The sequence below is a fragment of the Acanthochromis polyacanthus genome, chromosome 3 (genome assembly GCF_021347895.1).
Source record: "Acanthochromis polyacanthus isolate Apoly-LR-REF ecotype Palm Island chromosome 3, KAUST_Apoly_ChrSc, whole genome shotgun sequence".
Lineage (NCBI taxonomy): Eukaryota > Metazoa > Chordata > Actinopteri > Pomacentridae > Acanthochromis > Acanthochromis polyacanthus.
In genome coordinates, this window is record NC_067115.1 from 28,063,456 (window position 1) to 28,089,128 (window position 25,673).

At 39.7% G+C, this 25,673-nt stretch overlaps 1 protein-coding gene across 1 annotated transcript in view; it reads left to right on the plus strand.

Annotated features, from left to right (window-relative positions):
* Window positions 1-254: 254 nt before the first annotated feature.
* tet2 (tet methylcytosine dioxygenase 2) overlaps window positions 255-25,673 on the plus strand; it is a 41,273-nt gene continuing 15,854 nt past the window's right edge. The window contains exon 1 of the mRNA XM_022193730.2: window positions 255-695. The gene's annotated coding sequence lies outside the window, so the exon portion shown is untranslated. The remainder of the gene's footprint in view (window positions 696-25,673) is intronic.

Below are 25,673 nucleotides of genomic sequence, written 5' to 3' on the forward strand. Positions count from 1 at the left end.
AGCACATTCACACCAAAGGGGGAACTTCTCTAACCTCTGACAGTAAATGAAAGAAGCAGAGATAGATTTGAGTAAAAAGGGAGGGAAAAACCCTGAGTCACTTGGCTTCCTGTCTGAGAAAAAAAAAAAAAGGAAGGGGGTGGAGGCATCTTCCACCCAGCCACAGTCAGACAGTTGAGACCGGCAGTGCAATATTCAACATAAAGTGCACTGGAGTCCTGTCCTGCACACTGAATCCACTCCAGTGCTTCAGGGCAGCCATCATAGTGTTCACTATTGTGTGCGGCTGAGGGAAGAAGAAAAAAAAGGAGGGAGCAGAGGGGAGAAAGAAAACCTGTCTCTTTGTGTGGGAAGGACTCGGCAGGAAAGTGATTTTGTAATTTTTTGAGTTTGCCACCAAAGCCAAGGCTCTTCCCCCTGATCTGCGAGAGCGTCTCGTCCACTCTGTGCGCCACCGCTGCCTTACACAAGAGCCACATAGTAGTGAGCTTCTCAGGCCGGCAAACAGCGACACCCGGGCTTCTCCTGATGATGAGAGCCGACGTCAGACTGGTTTCCATGAATATTGATGTGGAGGATAGTCTGTTTCATAGAAGAACAGAAGGAGGCAAGATGGCTGCCCTTTAGGATTTGTTAAAGAGGAGATCCAGACGGTTTGTTGGAATTTCTACAAAGTGGAGGGACGCAAAAAGGAGGTGAGAATTTGCTCAGCGTGTTAATACCCTGTTTACCCGTTTCTCCTTTAACCTTGAGTGCATTTTGGTGGTTTTTTTGGTCAGGTGAAGTACAGCAGATGTCCCCCACCGTAAAAAGCAAGAGCCAACATAATAAGGAGGGGATATTAGATAAAGCTACTCCAACATGGCTGACGATTTTCATTTCTTTTGTTTTTCTTTTTTTTGCCAGCTGAAATGGAAAGACACCCTCTGTGTTTTCTGGTGTGTCCTGTGTACACTCAACATTCTTGCTGCTTTTGAATGTATCATAGAAAATGGTGTACTTAGACTGCCTGTTCAGGAGTTTTTCTTTAGGCATAATTTAAATGCCTGTATGATGCTCTCATTCTTAACATACCAAGCCAGCTTTGCTATTAGACAAATACTGAATATGTGCTGGAGTGTGTAATAAAGGTGTGTTTTTGTCTGAGTGAGTGGAAATACATTTTTAACATTTATGTGTAATAATGGCTATTACAGAACAGTGATATTTTTAAATAATTGTGTTCAGACGCAGTAAATGTTACCTTCAGTAGCTTCTCATTTCATATCCATTGCTGAATGTGTGCTTGTTTGTGCTGTTGTTCAGCAGGCGTCAGTAGGACTCGAGGTAGGAGAGTAAAAGTCCAACCTGGACATGTCTAGCAGTAAGTGCTTAGTGTCTGCACAGCAGTGGAGCTGGAATAGCTTCTGGCTTTGTGTATCTCTGTGAATCAGCTTTCATTGCTTTCACCACTGAATGACAAGCAGACACAAAGGCAAATCCCTGGGAGAAGCAAAAGAGAAGACTATAGTGGTGGCAGAGTGTAGTGAAGGCAGACAAGGTCAGAAAGCTCTGAAGGAAATGAAACTCTATCCTACTGCACCATTAACTGGGGGAACAAGAATGGTAATTCTGGAGCAGAATTTGCTTTTCTTTTTTTTTAACTTGAGGCCAAACAAGAGGTCGATGCCATGGAGCAGGAACAAACATTTTACATACCTGAGAATAGAAGTTGACCAAACTTAAACCAATTGCAACTTCACAGTAATGTATATTTTGATGCATTAAAAGCAGCTTAATGTCACAACAGGTCGACCACTATGCTCTTTTAGAAACAGAGTCATGGGCAAATAGAGAGGAAGGTGTGTGTGACTTTAAGTATGTGTGTGAGCTGTAATTATTTTAATGGGAATTAAAGAAATGGCAATGCTGCCCTAATACTTGCATGAACCATCATAGCATTATAGAGATAATCGCCTTAACATGCGATAAGAACATGTATATTCAGATTAGTTACAGGACATCATGTCTCACCTCAATTAGCAATACCTAATTGGTTGTTAGTTATTTCCTGAATCCACTAAGTGTTATTCCAAGATTAGCATCTGAATGGCCCATTAGAGTGTAACAGATCTCCCTCAGGTTTGTATATTAGGTCTGTGTATTCTACTGGCATGTCGTAATGTAGCCACAGCATGGCCCCGGGTCACAACCAAAGTAAAGGCATGTCTACAAGGTAGTGAATAATGACTTGGCTTTAATTAGGTGTTGTGGGATGTCAAAAGGATTTCAACGTTTACATTTAATTGGTGCCAAAGTTTTAACAAGATATATCGATAAAAGGATGGATAAAAGGGGCTATAAAGAAAAGGCACAGTGATGTTGAAATAAAGTCATTGACTGTCTTTTAGTCCAATGACTAGAAGACAGTCACCAAGCTTCTAAGCTGAGGACAAAGTAGGATGCTATTCTCGAAGAACTTTTGAATGAAGTATTCTGTGTGGTTGTAATCTGCAGAGCATGTAGCTTCGAAACTACAAACTCTTTACTATACAAAAACATCTGCTTGTAGTGGAAGAGAATCCTATTTTAGTCATTGTGGGTTGTCACTAAACTTTTAAACCAATAGTATCGCAGCCCTCTGATGCAACGGCGTGGCTGTGTTTTGACACGGAGAGCATGGTCACTGACTGTGCAGTATCAACACCAGCGCTTAAGCAAGAGCGTTTTCCACAGTGTTCATAAAGTATGTTGTGACTGCATGAGATCAGGTGATCCGTGCTTTCGTGTGTGTGTAGCAATACCATTGACCCATTCATGATGTTAAGACTGTAGCTAATGTCTCACGTGAAAGGCTATATCTACCACACTAGTCCGTTGCTTGTGTATGAAAGCACAGTTTCAATCGCTGTCACGGCTGTGTAATTTGTGTTCAGCTGTACTAAATGCAGGTTTTTTCACATGAGAATTCTGACCTGCATAATGATGCCACTTTACAAAATGAAAAAATAAAAGCATGCAGTCTTACTGGAGTTGTGTTCATGAGTCCCTGCATGACTGCTGTTACATCAGCAGCTGAAAACTCAGCAGAGCATTAATAGGGCTACAGGGGGCTGAGCGGGGGGAAGGGCCGTCCAGATCAATCACATCCACACAGCTCCTCTCATCTATCTACACCTACAGATAAAGCCGTGCGGTTGGATTGCTCCTTCGTCATGGCTCTAAGTCCCCTTTATGTTAGTCCCAGGGCAAAGACAATATCACCTTTGGGAAGAATGTCCAGTTGCCATAGTGTTCCACAACAATGCTATCCACTTACAAAACCCAAGCTCTTACCCAAGCCTTCACCTCTGACCTGCTCTGTCCAGCCCACGTACCATTTTTTTCCATCCAGAAGTTGTTGCACCAATGACACAAGGAACATGCCAGTGGCAGGTTGGACATTTTAGATTGCACTACCTGCTGGCTGGCCATTGCTCAACCGCTTTCTGAAGACAAAATGGCGAGATACTGAGAGTTGTATTGATTTCTGCAATATTGATTTCCTTCTCGTCTGCTATTGGGGGTTGTTTTTCTATAGAGAGCAAAGAGAAGCAGCAAGCCATTCTCAGGCTTTTCTGCAACAGAATCACAGTGCTTCAGTATTCTTCCACAGCTGCACACATTTTTATACATTTGCACAGAATTTAAATAATGCACAACTGTCAGAATGTTCTTGTTGCAAACTAAAAAGTATCAAATGTTCTGCAAAAAAGCATGAAGTTCATAGATAAAATCGATAGTGCATTAGTCTTACAGTTTTGAGAGACAAGATGTAACCTCATATTATTATGCAATTTTAGTGAACATGGCAATTGAATGAGTTTTACCAATTTCTGGATATCTGTCATCAGCTCTGAAGTCTGCTGAATGTATCAAAAGGTCCCTTGACTCATGATTGACTACTTTATCTATGGCTTTATTGCAAAACATTGTGGGTTCAAGAGAATTCTCCACTTAAATGCATGTTTATTAACTGAAGCTTGAGCCCAAAAATCCATCCATCCATCCATTATCTATACACAATCTTCATTAGGGTCACGGTGGGGCTGGAGTCTATCCCAGCTGACTTAGAGCGAAGGCAGGGTACACCCTGGACAGGTCAGTCTATCACAGGGCTACATATACAGACAAGCAATCACACTTGCATTCACACTGACAGACAATTTAGAGTTGCCAATTAACCTCAGCATGTTTTTGGACTGTGAGAAGAAGCTAGAGTACCCAGACCCAAAATACAGCATGCCGTTTATCACTAATTACCAAGCAGATCCAGACACCAACAAAAATCTTGGCTTTCGTCCCGAGAAGGCCCTGCCTTGTTACGGAGACTTTGATGTAATTATGGCCTGGGAGCGGGGTTGTTAGTTGTTGCTGGTATTGTAAAGAGGTAATACTATTTTTACGAGTCTGATCTATAAAAATGTTATCTGTAATTGCCACACCGTGTACGCCGTGAATCCCAAATATGACTCGTGGCCTTTCTCTTTCCGTGGAGCGGCACGTCGTTCACCAAGTTGAGGCGCGATTATGCAGCGACAGTGATAAGGCTCTGTTTGAGTGGCACAGGGCCGCCGGGAGTGTTGCTGGCCCTGTGAGCATGTATCGATGTCAGGGTTTACCTCAGGGGTGAGACAGCGAGGGCAGCAAAAGCTTCCTCCACGTGAGCGCATGCACATGGCCGTTCTGTTTACAAACACTATCCTGGCATTCCGTGGAGAGAGACAGAGGCAAGTGAGATGTTACGCAATCACCCCAAAGCGAATAGCATCTCTTCCCGCTTCTTGCGAGGCCGCTCCTCCCACGCTTGGACAATCTTCTTGAAAGCTGCTTTTCACTGGTTCCGCAACAAGAAGTTAGGAAATTTAAAAAAAAGGAATTAAAGCGCCACAGTCACAACAGGGTCCATGCCCGAGAGCGTGGCAAGTCAGAGTAGGCCTATTCTTCTGTTCTGCATACTGTAGCTGTTGTGAAGGTGAAAGTCTTAACAGCAGCAGGTCTACATATTAAATGGGCCGTAAACTCTTTTTCCATCTCAGATTATTTCATAAACCTTCTTAAAACTTCCAACTCTGGGACATGAGAATAAAAATGGTGATATTTGCTTGTGTTCATTCATAATTGCCAACACATGTAGCATAAAAAGCAACTCCATGGGTTCGCACACTCTTAAAGCCAAAGTTTCGCCCACAGTGGTGCTTTCCAATGCAATGTAGTGATTAACTACATAAATTATTCATTTGCTGAGAAAACTCACTTTGACCAGATTTTTCTTTACCTGGTCTCGAAGGAAAGAAATCATCTCCTATGAACATACTCCACCGTTTGAAAGTTTGTGGTCACTTAGAAATGTCTGTTTTTTGAAAGAAAAGCAGTTTTTTCAATGAAGATAACATTAAATTAATCAGAAACACAGTCCAGACATTGCGCATGTGGTAAATGACTATTCTAGCTGGAAATGGCTGATTTTTAGTGGAATATCTACACGGACTACAGAGGAACATTTCCAGCAACCATCACTCCTGTGTTCTAATGCTACATTGTGTTAGAAAAGGTGAACTGATGATTAGAAAAGCCTTGTAAAATTATGTTAGCACATGAATAAAAGTGCAAGTTTACGTGGAACACATGAAATTGTCTGAGTGACCCCAAACGTTTGAACGGTAGTGCCTAAATGAAATGGGTCAGCTTTAACCCCAGAAAGGTGAAGCATAAAATAAGCATTTTTTATCAGTCAACAGGATGAAGTGCCTCCTAACATACAGGATGTGGTGTTTCAGCCAAACGTGTAACTAAAGTTGAGCGAGGTAGCAAACATCCAGGCAGGGTGTTAAAAGAGGTGACCTAACCTCATGCTAAGATCTGACCTTTAGAAAGACTTTAATGTCAGTGTGTTTGGAGCACAATCAGTTCCAGTTAAATCAGTTAGCATGAGGAGGCTTTCCAAAAGGTCTAATCCTGAAAGATTCATTGTTAAAGGGAAAGATTGCGTTCAAGACAGTATCACCTGTCAAAATGCAGTTTCTGCAGAAACACTGTCTCGTCTGAATCAATATCTGAAAAAGAAATCCACAGACATAACATGCCTATCATGATCCACAAGGCTCTGTCATCATCACACAATCCATAAGGGGTCTAAAGTGGTCTGAAGAACAACTTCTGATCGCTGTTTGCGCTCTTCTAAAATGGCTGTCAGATATGAAGCGTTTTACTGCTTGGAGATGTCACTGCAGAGGTGAGGCCCCATGACTCCCTGTTGTCTACACAAGGAGCACAAAGACAGACAGCTGGTCCTGATTGTCATTTAGAAGCGTAACCCTACCAAAAGCTTTGAATGACATCACTACTACTTCTGAGGGCTCCGAGTGGCTCAGGCTCAATATTAGGTTTCCTAAATGGAATGTCCAAGTGAAACAGCCGGTGTCTTTCCAAACCATAGTCTCAATGACAACTGGACCGGTCTGCATCCATATATGCATTCATATTGGGAAAGGTTCAAAGTCAGGTTTTAGCTCTAGGTCTGAAAGAATAGAAAGTCCAAGATGGGACATTTTGCAGCATTCGCGCAAAATTTCGAGCACGGTGACACTTGCTGTACCTAAAAATAATCCTATGAATGTTGTAGGTACAAATACAGTTACTGGGCAGTAAAGCAACCCAACAGTTAAACAATCACTGTGCAGAGTATGTTTAAGAACTGATTAATTATTGCTTACAGTAACTATTCTTCACAACTGATTCCTGAGGTGCGAGAGAAGAAGTGAATGATTTATACAACCCTTAAACTGAAGTAATGAATCACAAAATATCCTCACTCAGGAGGATTTGTGATTTCTGTTCAATGAGTCACGTGCCTCCTACTCAATGGAGGGAAAGAGGGAGCTTAGCAACAGCGGCTTAGAGCAGGCTGCTTAGAAACCAATGAGGGAAGGAATATCACCACATTCACTTTCTAGATGACAGAAAATATGTCTTATTCAAAGTTACTGTGAGCACTACTGTGATATTTTTTGGCCTCACGTGTGATAAAGAAGAAAGGAAGTAGAGGCTGCCAAACTTGTCTTACCTTTTCTTCATAACAAACCATATTCTGCAGCTCAGTCTTCAATAAAACTTAAATCTGCTGTGGTCCTGAATCCATTTAGAATTCCTTCACTGCCATGTTTGTGTGCCATGTTGCACCGTCCCTCCTATAATATGTTTCCCTTTCCTCTGTTTACTGTTCAGCTCTACTTCCTGTTTCACTGGCAGCTGGTTTAGATCATGCAAACAGAATTGGAAATATGTGCTAAATGTATGTGCGTGTGAGCTAACCACACGCCAAAACAAGAAGCTGAATTTCAGAAACATGCTAATCAGTTTGTACATCACCAGGTTTTGTGGTTGCGTTTTCCATCTCTTGCCAGATTGTAGTGGACGGGGAAAAAACAGCATGAGGTCAAGATAATATAGTTGCCATTTTAACATTTATTTTATCTTTATTTACTCATTTCCATTTCAAATTGCAATTCTAAATTGGAAGGTGTAGATCTGCACATATAACTTTATAAATATGTGGCATTACTCATTTACTGGCAATGCATAAAGCACATGTGCACATCACGGCAAAGCAGCCTACTCTGTAGTCAGCCGTGCTGGGGTAATGTTTAGACCAGATGGGCTTTGAAGCACTCATAAGATGGTCGCCATGGCTACCGTGCACTCCGAAAGAAATTAACTTTGCTCTGCGCACAGTTCATCAAGTTAGTCAGATATACTGACTGTTGCATAGAAAAAGGGTCGGAGGGCAAAAGAGACAAGCAGGTGGGAAAGTGAAGTGCAGCGCTGTGAGGGGCCGGGGCAGGTTAAAGGGTTCGTACACTCAGGAGCCCATTTCTTAATTAGAGTCTCCATGTGATGCAGCTTGAAAGCCCCCAAAAAAGGTTTAGACTCTCCGTGTAAGCTGTGCTGATGGAGCAGCTGAGGCAGGCAGGGATGTTTTTCAGGCTGCAGTGGTTAAACAGATAACATTCAAGTCTAACAGGTTCATGAAGTGAGATGTGAGCTAATGTTCAACTGCTGTCTACTATCATGATTGACCTCTCATAGGAAAAAAAGAGTGCTAACATGGATGCAAGCTTCTCTGTGAAGAGGCACTGTGTCACTGAAATGTTTATATTTTTTCTTAAATTTGGAGGAAAGGCTGGTAGTGGATCGATTTGATCTATAACACTGTGGTCTGTTGCCAGCAATCATTTGGGTGTTTCCAGTGTTACCCAAATGAACAGACCTTAATAAAACAACGCAAAGAAATACATTACAATCTATTCTTTCATGAAAGGGGACATCTTAGGTTTTCCTTATTCCACAATGTCTGATGGTTATAATAAAGGCGGTTACAGTTTCAAACAAGAAAAGCACTCAGAGCGCAGTACTCCGCCAAGCTTCTCAGTCGTTGTGTCATTTCCGATGGCTGAAATCTTGAAAAAAATCAGGGCATCATAGAATGTGGCCAATTAATACAGATGTATCCACAAAGAAAATGACCTTGCGCTAAGCACAGGCGTGTGTTATGCATGTGTATGTTACGTACGGATACCAAATTGCATCACTTAAATATGTAGCAGACGGCGGGAATTGATGGGACTCAGAAACACCCCTACGACTTAATCAGTTGTTCCTTGTATCATTTCCCTCGGATAAGTCCCGACAAGTCTGCAGGAGTGGATTTGTAGTAGGATCACAGTCATGTGATCATCAACAGGCAACTGATGTAGTGTTTAGTTGGTGTCATAGTTACAGTGATGCTGTGCTGCTATCTCACAATGATACAGAAATCTGTAACAAATCCTTGGATCCAGACTATAAGCTGCATCACTGACAAAATCTAATCACTTGGTCCTTGTGTCATTTCTGACCTTCGCTGAAAATTTCATCCAAATCCGTTAGCTTGTTTTTGAGTAACGTTGTGAACAGACGGACAGCCAGACAAACCAACATCAATCATCACATAACTCTGACGTGTTCCTTGGCAGAGTAATAGTAAGGAAAATGTATGGTAAAGTAATCCCTGTGAGAAATAAAGCTTCAGATGGCTCTGAATACTAGCTTTCCAACATATTTTTCTAGTCTTACAACAAGCTGGCATCTGTTTGTTTCCGATTTCATTGTATGGTCATTAGCTCCATGCACAAGTCTAATAGCAGTTTTTATGATAAATACACAAATCATTTTCAGAAAACCGTCTACTTGAGTAGAATAAAGAGCATTTACTGTCGTCCTACAAACAAATACATGATAGGCAGGGAGAAACTATACAGTCACTTTGCTAGCTACCATACCATTGCATCTAGATTGAGCATCAGCGCAACATGTGTGAGCAGTAACTGTCAGTGATCATGATGGTACACTATCTATATCAGGATCTGTGTTACACACATTTTTGTGAACACTGGTAAGGTCACGTTTGCAATATCACCACAGACTGTAGCAGAGAAAAATCCCACATACTATCAGTCAGCAAACTGGAATAAGTTAACCTTCATGTTAAAGATTATCACTGGTGATGAGAAGTGGGTCTGCAGCTACCATTGAGAGAAACAGCAGTTTTCACAGTAGCAAGGCCTGCAGCTTCCAAAACCGGAGAAGGCACATCAGGGTAGAGGCACACCAGGAGCATGCTCATTGTTTCCTTTAACATTTCCTTCCTTTAGCTGCCCACCTTCCTCATTCAGAGACATGGTTCCCTAGGACTTTTTTCCTCAACCCCAAAGATGAAATTCAAGTTGAAGGGTCATCATTTTGACACAGTTTGAGAGACTCATGGTGCTTTATATATTACACAAATAATGTGAGTTGAAAATCTAAAAATGCATGTAACAAAGGTCCTGCTGTCATTAGCGTGGTCTCATGTGACATCCTGACTTGACAGTTTTGCTCAGACATGTTGCACCCACGTCTTGGAACTTGTTAACCAACCCTTGTACACTTATTGACTGGAGATCATAAAGAACATTTCTATAAAGAGTGTGATTGAAAGGTTAGATCTACTGTTATGTCACACAATAAGCAGGTAATTAATAATATTTAATTAACAGATTTATCAGCATGTGCGTTTTTTGTTGGTGCAGATGTTTGTTCACCTATTGTAATATCATGGACTGAATTTGGGCTCGAACAGGTACTGATAGACCTGAGAAGTTGCCATTTCCAATCAAGAACAAGAAATTATTTTCCTTGGTAGTTTTGCCTTTTGCTTTAAGAATTTGATGATGAGGTGGTGCTCATAAGCAAAGGCTACCTTAAAGCCAGCCAATCAGATCAAAGTTCGCTGTTAAGAGCCCAAAGCTAAAAAAAAAAAAAAAAACTTGTTTCAGGAACTAAAAGATAAATAAGGATTTTTACTGAATGTTAAATCACGCAAACCTACTTTAGTGGAGTCCTAAAATAAAAATACAGAGCTTGAAATGAGCATAATATTTCCCCCTTTGAGCTTTTAAAGCAGAATTTAAAGAAAAACATTAAATACTAAACAGATCAGACTGATTTAAGCTGAGAAAAGCAGCACATGAGGTTAAGGTTTTGTGCGTGCGAGTGCTTGTGATTTTTTTCCATACCTGCTCAACCAGTTGTATAAGACATGTGCAGAGGTGGGGTTTATCCCCCACAACAAAGGCTGTTGAGTTACTCATGCCGGTGTCATCTACAAGCCACTGTATTCTGCCATCTCTGAACTTCACTGTTGATAAGATGCTCCACATTCAGTGACTCATCAGGTACTAATCATTTATCACAGATGTTACAGCATCAAAACTTAGTCATATTCACATCTCACCACAATCTTTCTCAGTTTGTATAAATAAGTTGAACCACTCTATATATATGTGCGTGTAAAAAAAAATCCCTTATCTCTAGTTATCTATTAGTGTACGGGTATTCATGTCAAGAAAAACTGTCAGTTAGTCCAACCCTGCCCTTGAAGAATGAATTGCTGAAAAACCTGTTCAAAACCAGCCACAAAACACTGACTATTCTTCACTTGAGCACCTTCCTCTTACTCTTGATGCTTGAATATGTTTTTTGAGTCTTGGTCACTGCTTTCTGAACTCCACAAAGATAAAGCCCAATAACCCTTTACTATGTCATTAAACAATAAAGGAGTGGCATTGACACTAATCATCATCATGCTATAAGCATCTGTGTATGTTTTTTTTTGTGTGTGTGTTATGGTGCCAGTTAATCTTTATCCTTTTGCCTTGAGGGAAGTTTAGCATCCACACAACTACAGCATTTCTTAACTTGGGTCTGGACCAGTATTGCTTGCCCTTTCATTGAATTATTTCACGCCCCAGCTGGAAGATTTTAAGCTGCTGTCTCTTATGTAGGAAGTTGCTGTTGTAGTATCTAATGTGTCCTTTTGATAGTTAGTTGTTGTGTGGTCCACATGTTTAATTTGACATTCATTTGTTAGGTTGCAGCAGCAATGTATAACAAATTCATCTACTCATGGTTGATTAAAAGTAAGACCTCTCAAAACAAAGTGCCCTTTGCTTAAAATATGAATTTAAAAATGAGCCATTGTTCTCTTTAGGTTGGTGTACATACCCATATCCAGAACTGTAGGAATAATGGATTTCCATTGTATATTTACTCTGTATTGCTAAAACACACTCAAATTTATTAAAAAAAGCAAGTCTAAGTAGTTTCAAATGTACTTTCTCAGATATTACAGTTAGGTCAAAATACAGTCGGAGAAAGCAATGGGACAAAAAGCAGTGGGAGCTCAAAGACTGCAGGGGATTCTCCACGAGTCGGCCACATCTGTCTTGCATTAGACATAAAGAACAATGAAGATTGTACAGATCCCCTCTTCATGTGGAGGGGGAGGCGGCTTTCTAACAAAGAAATTACAAACAGAAGTGTATGTCCCCTATGTCTCTGCCATAACTGATCTTGTCTTCAGATCGAAAGGGGAAAAAATTCAAGATGCTGAATAGTCATGGCATGTCTTTGCATGCATAGATCACAGGAAATTCTTCCTTTAATGTGCAAACAAGATGCAGAGATTTTTGTATCATATTTATTTGGAAGAGTGAATGATTTCTTAATCGGGGATCAGTTCCTGAACAAGCTGATTGTACCTTCAGTGCTGCCACGGTTTTTAGTCAACCATTGAAAAGTGAGGGCAGAAAAGAGCAAAAAACCAGATCTGTTTGCCTCTGTTGCCATGTGATGCAACCATTAGCTGGATAGCTCAGTGATTAGCCCTGACTTTGGAACAGGAGATTGGTGGTTCAAATCCTGGTCCAATGAGGACCCTTAGGCAAGGTCCTTAGTGCTGCCTCGTCTACCTACCTCATGTTGTATCTACTCTCAGATGTACTGTATGTCGCTTTGGACTAGGGTGGGTAGAATCTGCAGCAATGCCTCCAGAGAAAGGCTGCAGATTCAACTCACATTGGTAACAAACTGTGCTTCTGCCCTCAGGAAGGAGGTACAGGTATATGAGAACTCGAACCACTAGATTGAGGGGGATAGCAGAGCTATAAACTATAAACACACGCAATCACTTTAAAAGCTTGAGACGAGATGGAACTCAAACTGCACCGTGCACTTTAAACAGTCTATACCATACATATTTTCTTACTTTTAATGCATTTTACTATTTTTTAATGCACTATGTTTTACTGTCTGTGTCTGTTAGTGTTTACTTTTAAGCCAGTACTACCAACAAAACTGCATTTTCTTGATTCAATAAAGGTCCTTGATAAAAGCGTCTGCTGAATGAAATTGTAAATCATTAGTTCACAATCTTACAATCTAGGGCCACAGACAGCAATAACAGGTTACTGCTTTCTTCTACCTGACAAGAAAAACTAGACCTAAGGTCATACAGTGCAAAGTCAGACCCCACCCCCATTCAGCAGGCCGCAGAGCAAGCTTTGTTGTCATTAATGGAACCAACATGTGTCACATCAGTAACTTTGAACCTCAGACATCTGCATTCCTGGTAATAACCTTCATGTGTATCTGCTTCCATACAGTAACCAATACAAAAGATCATTGTTTTAATGAATAACAAACGCTTTTTCAGTTGCAAGGTGCAGAAAAACTTTGATGATAATGCTCTGTCACAGAGCTACAACTTAACAATGTACATTTACATTTAGTCTTAAAACAATAATCTGAACTTCTGGGAAATATTGCTTTCTGTTTTAAAGGTGGATCCAATGAATATGGACTTTGTGTTAATGTGATTATAATGAGACGACACGCAGCAGCCAGTTAGCTTATTTAGCACAAATACTAAGTGGAGTTTGGGGAGGAGAAAGTTCAGGAGAGGGCAAGATGGCAAAGAGCTCAGAGCAGTGTTATCTACTTCTATCAACATTTGTGTCCCAGATTTCACTTTCACACATGGTTATTTTAGGGCTGCAACTAATGGTGATTTTGCAAATGAGTCAGCTACTCTAAACAGTTAATTTCCATTCCTTTTACTTTGACAAACTGTATGCATGTATGAATAATGCCCCACAGAAAATGAAAACAAATGTCTAAAGTGCAAAACTGCGACTGGAAACATCCGCCTGTCGATTAAACCTTAACCTTAACAAGTTAAGCCTGCACATTAAACAAAGTTTAACATGGAAATGGTGAATATTTTACAAACACAGCAACAAAAGCACCTCCTGTCCTTCCTATTGTTTGATTGTTCTCTTTGAATTCTATGAAACCACATCTGAACCTGCAGCACAGCTGTCGTCTTTAGGACATGTGTATGATGAGTTTGCCAGACACGTCACGGTTCTAACAAAATGCAGAGCAGCCGCTTGGAAGTGAATGACGGTTAACATGAATAAGCCACGTTTTAGTCACTACTTCATACTCGTTCCATTATCTAACGACAGAGACAGAAAAATATGAATCTGTTAACAGTTCTTTAGAAATTAGGTTGTATTAAAATACAGTATATGTGAGCTCAGGATGTAGGAGTGAACCAAACAGATGGACGTTGCCTCCATCATGAATGTGTTCCTGATTTTTTGCCAATGCTTGTTTTGTACGCTGCAAAACTCTGCAAAATCTACTCTGATCTGACAGCTGAGATAATTCGTACTTCTGTTCTTTCGAAGCCATGGGTCTTTTGAAAGTTTTATCATGAGGTGCAGAGTTGCTGTAGTTTCTACTTTGTCAGGGAGCGTTATGTGCTCAGAGTCATGTGACGATCGGCGTACGTTTGTCCGTCTGTTTGTCTGTTAGCAACATTACTCAAAAAACGACGGATTTGGAGGAAATTTTCAGGGAAAGTCAGAAATGACACAAGGACCAAGTGATCAGATTCTATCAGTGATGCAGCTTAAAGTCTGGATCCACAGATTTGTGAAAGATTTTTGTGTCATTGCGAGATAACGTCACAGTGTTACTGTAACTGAGCTGCTTGTATGACTACAAGTGAACACTATGTCAGCTGCCTGCTGACAATCACATGATTGTGATCCTACAAATCAACTACTGTGGACTTATCGGGACTCATCCATTAGAAATAGTACAAGGAACCACTGACTAAATTGTGGGGGTGTCTCCGAGTCCCATCAATTTTCACCGCCTACTACATATTTAGGTCGAGTGATTCAGTATCCGTACGTAACGTACACATGCATAACACACGCCTGTGCTCAGCACAAGGTCATTTTGTTTGTGGTACATCTATATTAAATGGCCACGTTCTATGTTGCCGTTATTTCTGCCACAGATTTTTTCAAGATTTCAGCTGTCAGAAAGGATACAAGAACTTTTCTTGTTCGTATTTCCTTTCTTTCGAAGCTGCTGTTTTTATTTTAAAGTATTACACAGCAAGGTGCAGAGTTGCTGCAGTTATCCAAAACTGTAGTGCCGACAGCAGCCAACTGATGAAAAAAAAAACAATGAAAAAAAGCAGCCTTCAGTGGTACTTATAATATGTAAATAATAATGTAAAAAAAATGTGTTGATTAAAAAAAATTATATTCAGTGTTGAACTAATCAACTTTACCAACTGGCTGCAGCCACTCCATGAAATTTGTTTACATAATTCCTGTCACTGGTCAGGTTGGAGTCGTATTTGCATTGAGATCCCTGTGTTGCTCAGGTTATTCATGTCTAGCAACAAGATCGAAGCACTTCGAAGAAAATGTTCCAACGATCTAACGAGCATGTGTAGTCTGACTGCAGACACAGGGGGCTTTCAGAGTCATCTGTTCAGGCTGATAGAAGGCAGGAGAGTGAAGGCACAGCCAACCATGTGAGGTGCATTGTACACACTGCATGCCATGTGACAAATCATAAGTGTGTGGTGCCCAATGAAGAGACTCACTAGGACGCGGGGCATGAATGAACATCTGTCCTATCATGCCCGTAGAGCATTTGACCATCACGAACAGCACATGCTACCAGAACATTAGTTCACATTGTGCTTCATGACTTGTAGTTGTTCTCCCCCTGCACACTTTCCAGTCCACTCCTCTAAACATTATCTTCAGTGGAGTAATGCAAGCCATATTTCATGATCGGTTACGCTTCAAAATGCTTGTACAAGCATCTGAATGAATGATTAAATGTTATCTTTAATCAGGCAAATGTGTATGAATGGAGGTTTTTACTCCACTAAAGAATGCGGTGGAGTTATGGGACAATCGTGTACGTTTGTCTGTCTGTGTACAGCATTTCTCAAAAACGGACAAACAGATTTAGATGAAATTTTCAGGGAAGGTCAGAAATGACACAAGGACCAAGTTATTAGATTTTGGCAGTGATGCAGCTTATAGTCTGGATCCATGGATTTGATAAAGATTCCCGTATCATTGCAAGACAGTGGCACAGTGTCACTGTAACCATGACAACAAGTGAACGCTACGTCAGCAGCCTGCTGATGATCACATGATTGCGATCCTACAAATCCACTGCTGTGGACTTACCAGGACTTATCCATTAGAAATAACACAAGGAACAAGTGATTAAATTGTGGGGGTGTTTCCGAGTCCTATCAATTCCGCTACATATTTAGGTCACGCAATTCGGTATCCGTACAAAATGTACACATACATAACACACATCTGTGCTCAGTGCAGTCATTTTTTAGTAAAGATTTCATCCGTACTGCACACTCTAAGAGCTTTTTTTGGTGTTTCTCCTGGTATATGTAGCTGACTCAATGCATTTTTGTTGCTATGCCATCAAAAACTATACTTGTAACCCATTAGGCTGAGGGTGCATTAGTACCAGCACTCCAGTGAATATAGATGCAATTCTGTCTTAAAAATGACTGAATTTTTACGATTAAGAAAAAGTGTTGTCATCTAGTCATTAGAGTTCAATCAGTTCATGAATGTGAAATTCCACTTTTAATTTTGAGAAAAAATGTGCCATATTGGATGTACAGACCTACTGGTAACGAGTTAATGCGGTGGCTTTACTGTTAAATCACTGCTCAACTATGTTTTGATTTAAAAATGAGAAATATATTGGCTGAAGTATATGTGCGTCTAAGGTTTTAAGGAGTCGTTTGTCTTCATGGAATATTAAAATGTGATTCAGAACTTCATTTTTATTATTATTTTTATATACAACAAACATTTTAGCTCATAAACACAAAACTGTGTTTCTGAGTTTCTAAACTGTTTGTAGCTTTTTGACATGCATTTTCTTGTTTACATAGTCAGCAGGAATGCAGAGTTGTGAGGTCATTGGGTTTGTAGAGCAACAAGTTCAGCTCTATATTTACAGCAGGGATTTAAAACACGAGAATGCAAGCCATGTGACCTAATTACACTGGTAAAGGGTTGCTCAGGATGAGGTTTCACTTGCAGCTGCGTGCAGCCTGAACCGTCCAACTCCAGTCCAAAAGTATATACAGTCATACATTACTTGTGCTTTTTGCCAAAAAAATATTCATTACCAAAATTTATGCTCTAAAAATGCTCTAAACAAGGACTGAGTTTCCATTCCCATGCCGTCATTTGCTGATGTTATGATTGGTGGAGTGATAAATGAGCTGTTCAATTTCATTTCAACTCAAGGTCTTACTGGATTTCATTGTGGCAGTTGTAATCATGAAATAACACACAACAAGGGTCTCTGATTAACTTAATGTTATCTTCATTGGAAAAAAAGCTTTTCTTTCAAAAATAAGGACATTTTTAAAGAGACCTCAAACTTTTGAACGGTAGTGTGTGTGTGAGTGTGTGTGTGTGTGTGTGTGTGTGTGTGTGTGTGTGTGTGTGTGTGTGTGTGTGTGTGTGTGTGTGTGTGTGTGTGTATGTGTGTTACATGTACACATTTATTAAAGTGAGGTCAAGCCCAGTCAGCCATATGAAAGTCATCTGTGTTGTTGTACTCTATCAATACCTTTGTTGAGCGTGTTTGTTTTTTGAGATAGAAGACAAACTACTTCTCTCCAATTAAACTGTTCACTTTTTGAATATCAGTGTCCCAAAAGAATTTTGTTCAAGGAGCTTTTCTGTTTGGAACACCCTTCCAGAAATCATGAAATCAAAAGTGAACACAGCATTTTATTCAGTATAGTGCTGTGTGATAGGGTATAGATATAAACATCTAATTCAAATATTGAAATGTGATTGGCTAAAGGTGGGGATAAACTGTGGTTTGGACTTAGTTCTCACATTAGTTGGTGCACAGATATGTCCATATCTCTTGGCACACGATTCATCCAATCCCCAGAAGCTGCTCCTTATAAAAAAAGCCCTCCTGCAAGCCTTTTCCTGCTTTCTACCAATTAGTATGATTCCATTGTTAGCTGAGATGTGATGTAGCCATTAGTGGTGTTTTATAGGGAGGATGCAGGTGTCCCTTAGGCAGGATTATTCTGGTTTTCTCCCTCAAACAACTTTGAGTTAGCAGTTTCAGTAAAATCTGTTGTTACATTATAAGGAAATAGGAATGTGGTGTGTGTCAAGGCCAAAACTCTATCATTGTTAGTGTGTGTGCATGTGTAGAAGAAGAAACATATTTTATTAGCGGCTGTAACTTTTCAGCCTGACCTGTATCCATCAGAGCTTGGAGTTAGTGCTTAGCTCCATCTCTTCCCTTTTAAAGGTCCAGCACAGCTCATGGATTCATTGCACATTAAATGGTTATTACTATCAATATTATAACACTTAGATGTAAAATCAATTTCAGTGTTTAGTTAATACTACCTTCGAGAGATGAAAATCCTGACAAATTTCAGTGTTCAGCTTGTAGTGCCTTTGTGAGATAAAAAAAAAACCTAACACCTTCAGTTTAATTAATTAAGGCAATAATTTTACTTGTGATTAAATAAAGAGGCCAAATATTGCAGCTCTGACACCTAAATGACCAATAAAGTTGAATGGAGCAGCAAGCAATGGTACGTGTGGTGTAGTGATATGTGACATCTCAATTGGAAACTAATGAGAAACTCAACTGGTTTATAGTGAGTTGTAGTAGTGGAGTAAGAGGAGTCCCTGCAATAAATTAGATTACAATTAATATTAGCATTGACTGTTGATCAGCACACAAAGAGTCTGGGTTTTACCTTTCCTAAGTGCTCTGAAAATTTCGTCGCCAGTCTGGGCACATGCTCTGTGTTCTTATCTCTCAAACAGGAAAATACAAATGAGCCCATTTCAGCAAAGAAAAGGAAATGTACACTCGAGATTAGGGCTCGTTCTTGGAACTGTTGCACAAAAAGTGTGCATTTGATTTACACGTCTGCTCCGAGACCAAGCTGCAGAGGTCTCAACCTGAAAGTGCAGAGACCTGAGCCTCCCAGCAGCTGTCGTTAGTGCTGAATGTCACATGCGGCTGCCAAGTCACGCCAAACACAGCCCGTCTACTATGGCGGTTCTCATATTTCACTAGGTCTCTCTGGGAATAACAAAAACACAGTGCATTAGGCGCTGTTACACTAGCGCTGGGCAGACGCAGCGATGTACTCCTGGTGGACTGCATAGCCACAGCAACTTTAATCTGTAGCTCAAATTTGTGGACACTTTCAGTGGGATGATGGACAAACAGAAATGAAATCATACCGCAAACAAAACACTTCCCTGTTAGAATAAGTCAGAAGTGTCATGTGCATTAACTTCCACTCTTGTGCAAACTGTGTCCATTGTTTTGCAACACTGGTTACACTGTGTCCATGAGTCCACCCTTGCCCCCAGGCTTCAAAGCACTAAAGCAACTGAGCGTCTACAAATGCCAGCAAATACATAGTGACCGAGCCAAACCACAGGCTGCTGACTGTTTATCCGGGTTCATAACTACACAGGTTAGACGGTAGACTGAACAGGAGGTAGTAGATGAATGCCAGGCTTAAGTAAAGATGAACCTGAGGAGTAATTACAGGGCAGAGGTGAGGCTGAGGGAGAAGGGAGGGAAACCAAACAGCAGCACATAGAGACAAAGAAACGGACTCCTGGAGGGAAAAGAGAGTTTTGTTGGGAACTCGGTTCGAGCCAAGTAAGTTGAGTCATTATCATAAACTGCAACAGAACGCTCATTTCCCTGGCGGACATTAGCTACTAGAAAGAAACCCAAAATAGATCAAAGCATTATAACTTCCAGCAGGCATCCACACTAAAGCCACTGCAACGCTTCTGGCTTAGTTTAGTGCTCTACTTCCGGAGCAAAAATAGAACTCCCAGTGAATCACATCTAACAGCATGCAGCCGACATTGGAAAGGTCTTATAGCATGCAGTCAAAGCTGGACTTACAGCATTGCATAATTTGCATGTGTTTGTATGTTTGCATCAAGCCCAGATAGACACACACACTCACACACACACACACACACAGCTGGGATCTCTGGCTTTGTTCTGGGTTTGCAAAGATTTTTCTTTTTTTTTTTTTTTTGTCGTCAGTGTGGGTGTATCCAACTGTGACAAGCTGCTTGGCTCCAAACGGTCCTTTGTAAAGCCTGGAGTGTCCCATAGGAGCGGAGCCGCTCTGAAAGCAGCTTTGCACCAGCGTTCACCTCTTGACTTTGTTACTGATTTACAGACAGCTCAGACGGCCAGAAAAACAAAGGAGTAGTCACATGGGGTCGGAGGCGGCATTCACTCGCTTACCTCATTGTTATGTCGTGAAGGATGCTTTATACACGGAGGAGTTCTAAAAAGATGGGAGCATTCGTTCTGCACTTAATTTGTTTATTGCACACTTTTACAAATCGGATTTTTATACAAATGCATGTCCAAATCAAAGGAGAAATATTGACACATTAAAACAAAAACAAACGATGGTATACAAGTAGTGGTAAACATTATCAGTCAATGTGCAACATGAAAACCAGGTGTGTCCAACATGCAGCCCGTGGGCCAAAACTGACCCACAAGAGGGTCCAATCCAGCCCGCAGAATGACTTTACAGAGAAGATATCAACTGCAAATTGTAAAACTGTACATTTAAAATAATTCCCTGACCTTGACAAGTTGTTTGGATCATAAAGTAAAATACGGGACTGCTCATTCTGTCATTTTCTGTCTCATTTTTGACATATTTTGTCTTGTTTTTGTTGGGTTTTTTTCTGACTTAATGTCTGTCTCATGTTTTTGTCCTTTTGTTTCCGTTTTGTCTCCCTTGTGTTTTTGTCTTGTTTTTGTCATTTTATGCTTCGCTTGATTTGTTGTTTTGTGTATCATGTATGTCATTTTGTGATTTTTTGTTTCTTTTTTTGTTTTTTTTGTTTTCTTTTTCTGCTTGCATAGTCTATTTTTTGTGGTTTTGTTTCTTGCGTTTGTCATTTTTGTCTTATTTTTGTCTCATTTTTGTCGTTTGTCCACTTTTTGTCACTTTTTAACTTTTATGTCAAATTTTTTGGCTCTTGTTTAGTTTCGTGTAATTTGTCTAATTTTAAAAATCAATGTTTGCCTCATTTGTCTTGTTTTTGTTGGGGTTTTTTGTCTTTTTTTGTCTAACTTTGGTCATTTGATCATAAAGTAAAATACTGTATTATTCAGTTCCAGATAGATTCCAGTTCCTGTGACTAAATGTTTTGTGTCTTTGTCAACACACTGTGATCTTGAAGTTGTAATGTGTAAATGATAAACTGAGGCATAATATTGTTGAAATTGAACTTATTTTCTTAAGAAATGTCATGTTGTTCATATTGTTTTGTAAAAAGACAATCCAGTAAATGAGAACATTTTCAGAATGTACTTTTTTACACCAAAACAAAGGAAAAATTTAGAATCGATATTATCAATTGCTTTTCATGCTCTGATTTTAGTGGTGCAGCCCACTTGAGATCAAATTGGGCTGAAAGTGGCTCCTTAACTAAAATGAATTTGACACCCCTGGTCTAAACCGACTGAGATGAGCCAGTGAGGTCGTTTTCACGCAATATCTTTAAAAAGGAAAATTTTTTATCATTTCATATTCCAGCTATTCCTAAAAAAGTTTTTGATATCATTCCATTTAAACTTTTAAGTCACCTTTTTTTACTTTTTAGGAACTTGTCATATTTGTATAACTACACCAAGCTCTTTATCACTGATAATATCATACAGAGGTGATGAACAAACGTGAAGGGAAAGAGTGTAAAAATGTCAACAAAATGGATGTTGACATTCTTCTATTGCTTTTCTGTGTAATTTTTTCATTTTAAATCTGTTATAAAGTGAAAAGTAGACACATTGCAAAGATGAAATCATTCTTGTGTGGACAAGAATATAATACAAACTACTACACAAATGATTATTCTTCAACAAAATTACAAAAATGACGGTCATTTTTGACCCACTTATGGAAGAGTGTAGGGTCCAATCACCTGTGCATCTAATGAAGCTGCACATCTATGCACTACTCTGTAGTAGCGCTATGTATAGCTGATGACCTCATCTTTTTTTTTATTCTAAAAGCTATAGCAAGCTGCATGCTCTAAAATAAGCAGATCTGCCACCGATTAGAAAATTCAAATGTCTCGTGTTAATGAAAATACTTCCAGATCCAGAGACCACTTGTCATTCATCAAAAGTTGCCACGTACAACTCACAACTCCCACGTGGTGTTACTGCGCTCATTTGTCAAAATAACACATTTCAGTTTTAATACGTCTGACATATTCATAAAGGGGTTCAGTGTCGCTTCTGATTACAATGCTGCTGCCGGTATCCCATTGTGGTACGGCACTCCACGTCCGTTCCGCAACTTGTTGAACAAGCAGCAAATGAGACTCTTTATCTTCAAGTTCCAGTGATGATTCAATATAATTTCATTGCTTTATGGTTTGAATGAATCTATTTTATGGGAGTCATTTAGTTTGGGTACTTGACCGTAGATTTATATTCCATTAAGAGAACAGATCATCCTTAAAAGCCATTACACAGGGAAACCTACAGAGGCACGTGCAGACAGAAACAATCACATACATGGGAGAAAATACAGAAAATATACGTTAAACCTATGGGATTGTCATTACCATTTTCTGTTTAATGATATAAAAATGCTTAAATTCTAAATGCTTCTGACTTCGGTTGTCTCTTGTCTTTCAAATTTGATTGAATAATGTCAAAAATCAGTTTCTGTCAAGCTTACTAGTTATTTTTTAATGAAAAAAGGTTGATATTTGGGATGCGAGACGCCCACGCTTCACCTAGTAGAGACAAAAAGACACCTTTGAGGCCCCTGTCTCTCGCCGCTGACCTGAGAACTGTCTTTGTTTTTGGTGTGCTGATTCCCTCTTCCAGCTGCTAACAGGCAGCCGGTTGCTCTGTTGTGACAGCGCCGGGAGCTTCCAGACACCCTTGTAACAGCTCGGCTCGTTAGTGGGAGATTTAGCACTCTAACTGCGGAGGTCTGGAGGGCTGCTAATGTCCTGGAATGGTGATTGACGCAGAGGAGGAGATCATTATGTCAACCAGCTTCCCTGCTTAGGCACAGCTTCCGCCTGACAGTTTCCTGTCATCTTGGTCCAGACGGGCGACTGGGCCACAACTGCAGCAGGGTGACTTTTGTTTGGCCTCATTCATGGTCCACTTAACCAGACTGGGCATTGTGGTTAAAGGAATACGGGGATTTAGTGTTGTTGCTGTGTATCATGAGGTTTTGAATTGCTTTAGGAAATGGGGACATTTTTTGAAAGGCAATTGAAAATGGTAAAAGTATCTGATTGAAAGATGAACTTTTCACCTAAAATTCTCATCAGCTGAATGGATTTTCACATGATGACCTTTTTTTGGGTTTTTTTAGCAAATTGGAAATGAGTTCAGTAAAAACCCCAAAGACAAAAAACTTCACATGTATATGAGTAGCAGCAGATATTTTCCTAAAATATAGCACACATCTGCGTAGTCATATCTAAACAGCTCATATTTTGTTCATTATTTGCTCAAAATGTGGTCGAAATGGCAATTTATATACACACTACTGTTTAAAAAGTTTGGGGTCACCCAGATGATTTCATGTTTTCCATGAAAACTCAAACTTTTATTCAAGTGCTAACATAACTGCACAAGAGTTTTCTAATCATCAACTAGCCTTTCAGCACCATTAGCTAACACAATGTAGCATTAGAACACAGGAGTGATGGTTGAAGGAAATGTTCCTCTTTTAATGGAATATCTGCATAGAGGTACATAGGGGTGCAATAGTCATTTACTGCATTAACAATGTCTAGATTGTATTTCTGATTCATTTAATGTTATCTTCATTGAAAAAAAAAAGTTTTTCTTTCAAAAATGGGACATTTCTAAGTATCCCGAACCTTTAAACAGTAGTGTGTATATATGGCCATGTCAACCACATTATGAGCAAATGCGTTATGTTTTCTGTCTCTGGGGGCTTTTACTGAGCTCATCTGCAAAAAATAAAATCAAGAAAAAGTTCAGCGTGTGAAAATCAATTCAGCTGATGAGGATTTTGCTGTAGTTATTTGACTGCTAGACTTCCCTCAAGGTGATAAGATAAAGGAGAAAAGAGGAAAGAAAGTCGAGATTAACTGGCATCATAATAATAAAACACATCCAGATGCTTATAGCCATGATGATGATTAGTGTCGATGCCATTTCTCTATTGTTTAATGGTATCGTAAAGGGTTCACTGGGCTTTATCTTTGTGGAGTTCACAAAGCAGTGACCAAGACTCAAAAAAACACATTTAAGCAGCAAGAGTAAGAGGAAGGTGTTCTAATGAAGAATAGCCAGTGTTTTGTGGTTTTGAAAAGGTTTTTCAGCAGTTCATTCTTCAAGGTCAGGGTTAGACTGACAGTTTTTTCTTGAAACTATCCAAGCACTAATAGATAACTAGAGATAAGGGATTTTTTTTAACGTATATATATGCACTACCATGTAGACTAAAGAAAAATGGTAGTGTATATTTATAATATATAATATATATGCAGACATTTTTTGAAAACACTTGGATGAAGCTAGTTGTTTAAAGACAACAGCTGTTCTGCCAGAATCTTAAGCAGCCGTAACAAGCACCAGATGTGATCATCAGGACCAATGATGGAGCACAATTATGCCAAATGAAACATGCCATAGTACTTTAAATATTTCGCATTTTTCTCTTCTGTTCCCCCAAACAACAGTCAGTGCCTATAGTGGAACTATAGTAGGTTTACAATAACAATAATAGTAGTATTTGTGGGACTTTAAAGCTGGATACCATTATGTTTTCATTGTTTACACAGTACAGTATTTTGGTTTTGTTTTTAAGTTAGCCGTAGCAGATGTCAGATGTGACCTGAGACTTAAAATACTTCAAAGAATATTTACTTCTTTTAAACGCATAGTGTGGTTGAAATGGCTTCAATTTCTGAGAGATCCACTGAACACATATTACTAAAACGGACCTAAATTGCTGTGATGAAGATATTTTCCAACACCCATCACCATCAGCTAGCACTATTCAACCTGATTGCAAGACTACAAACTGACAAATGAGTGTTATGAATGTAGATTTGCGGTGCAAAATCTTAAGTAGCTGGAATTTGGTAGAATTTTGTGAACATTAAGGTTGTTAATTTGCGGATCAATTTGTTGACGTTGACTTTAAAACACACAAGCAAAGAATCAGACTGTTTTTTTTTATTATAGTATTATCAAAAAGGGTTGTAAACTTTCCAAACCAAGCATTCCAAATTCAGTAATTTTCGAACAGAAGGTGATGGTGGTGGTGCTGGATGCTTGTATGTAGGTGGACAAACCCTCAGGAAAACACAACCTCTTTTGTCTTCAACACATAGTGTGTAGGATAATGATTCTCAGGGACAACCTTAGCCTGTTTGAAAAGATGGTAGCCTATGCTGCATTTGATATTGATTCGCACAAGCTCAACGCAAATGGCAAATCTGTGTCAGGTTGTTTTCTTTCTTAAAGTCGGCGGAAAGAGTCTAAAGAGAATAAGTAAACTTAAGCAAAAACAGAGATGCATACACAATGGAAATCTAACCAGAAATTTAATCACCCTATACAGTCAGTGCAATCAGTTTCTCTCTTTTATTCAACCAGTTGTCATGCCAAACACTAGTTTAGGTCGCCCCTCTTGCCGCTCATCAGCTACCCACTCCTCTGGCATCTGCAAAGGAGTTGCTCATAATTATGATGGATTAGACTGCGGCTCTCTTTGTACCTGTGCGCTGCAATGGTTTTGCAGATGCTGCGGACGTGACATGCATTAATAATTGAGGGCAGCAGACAGAAATCAATGTTCTACT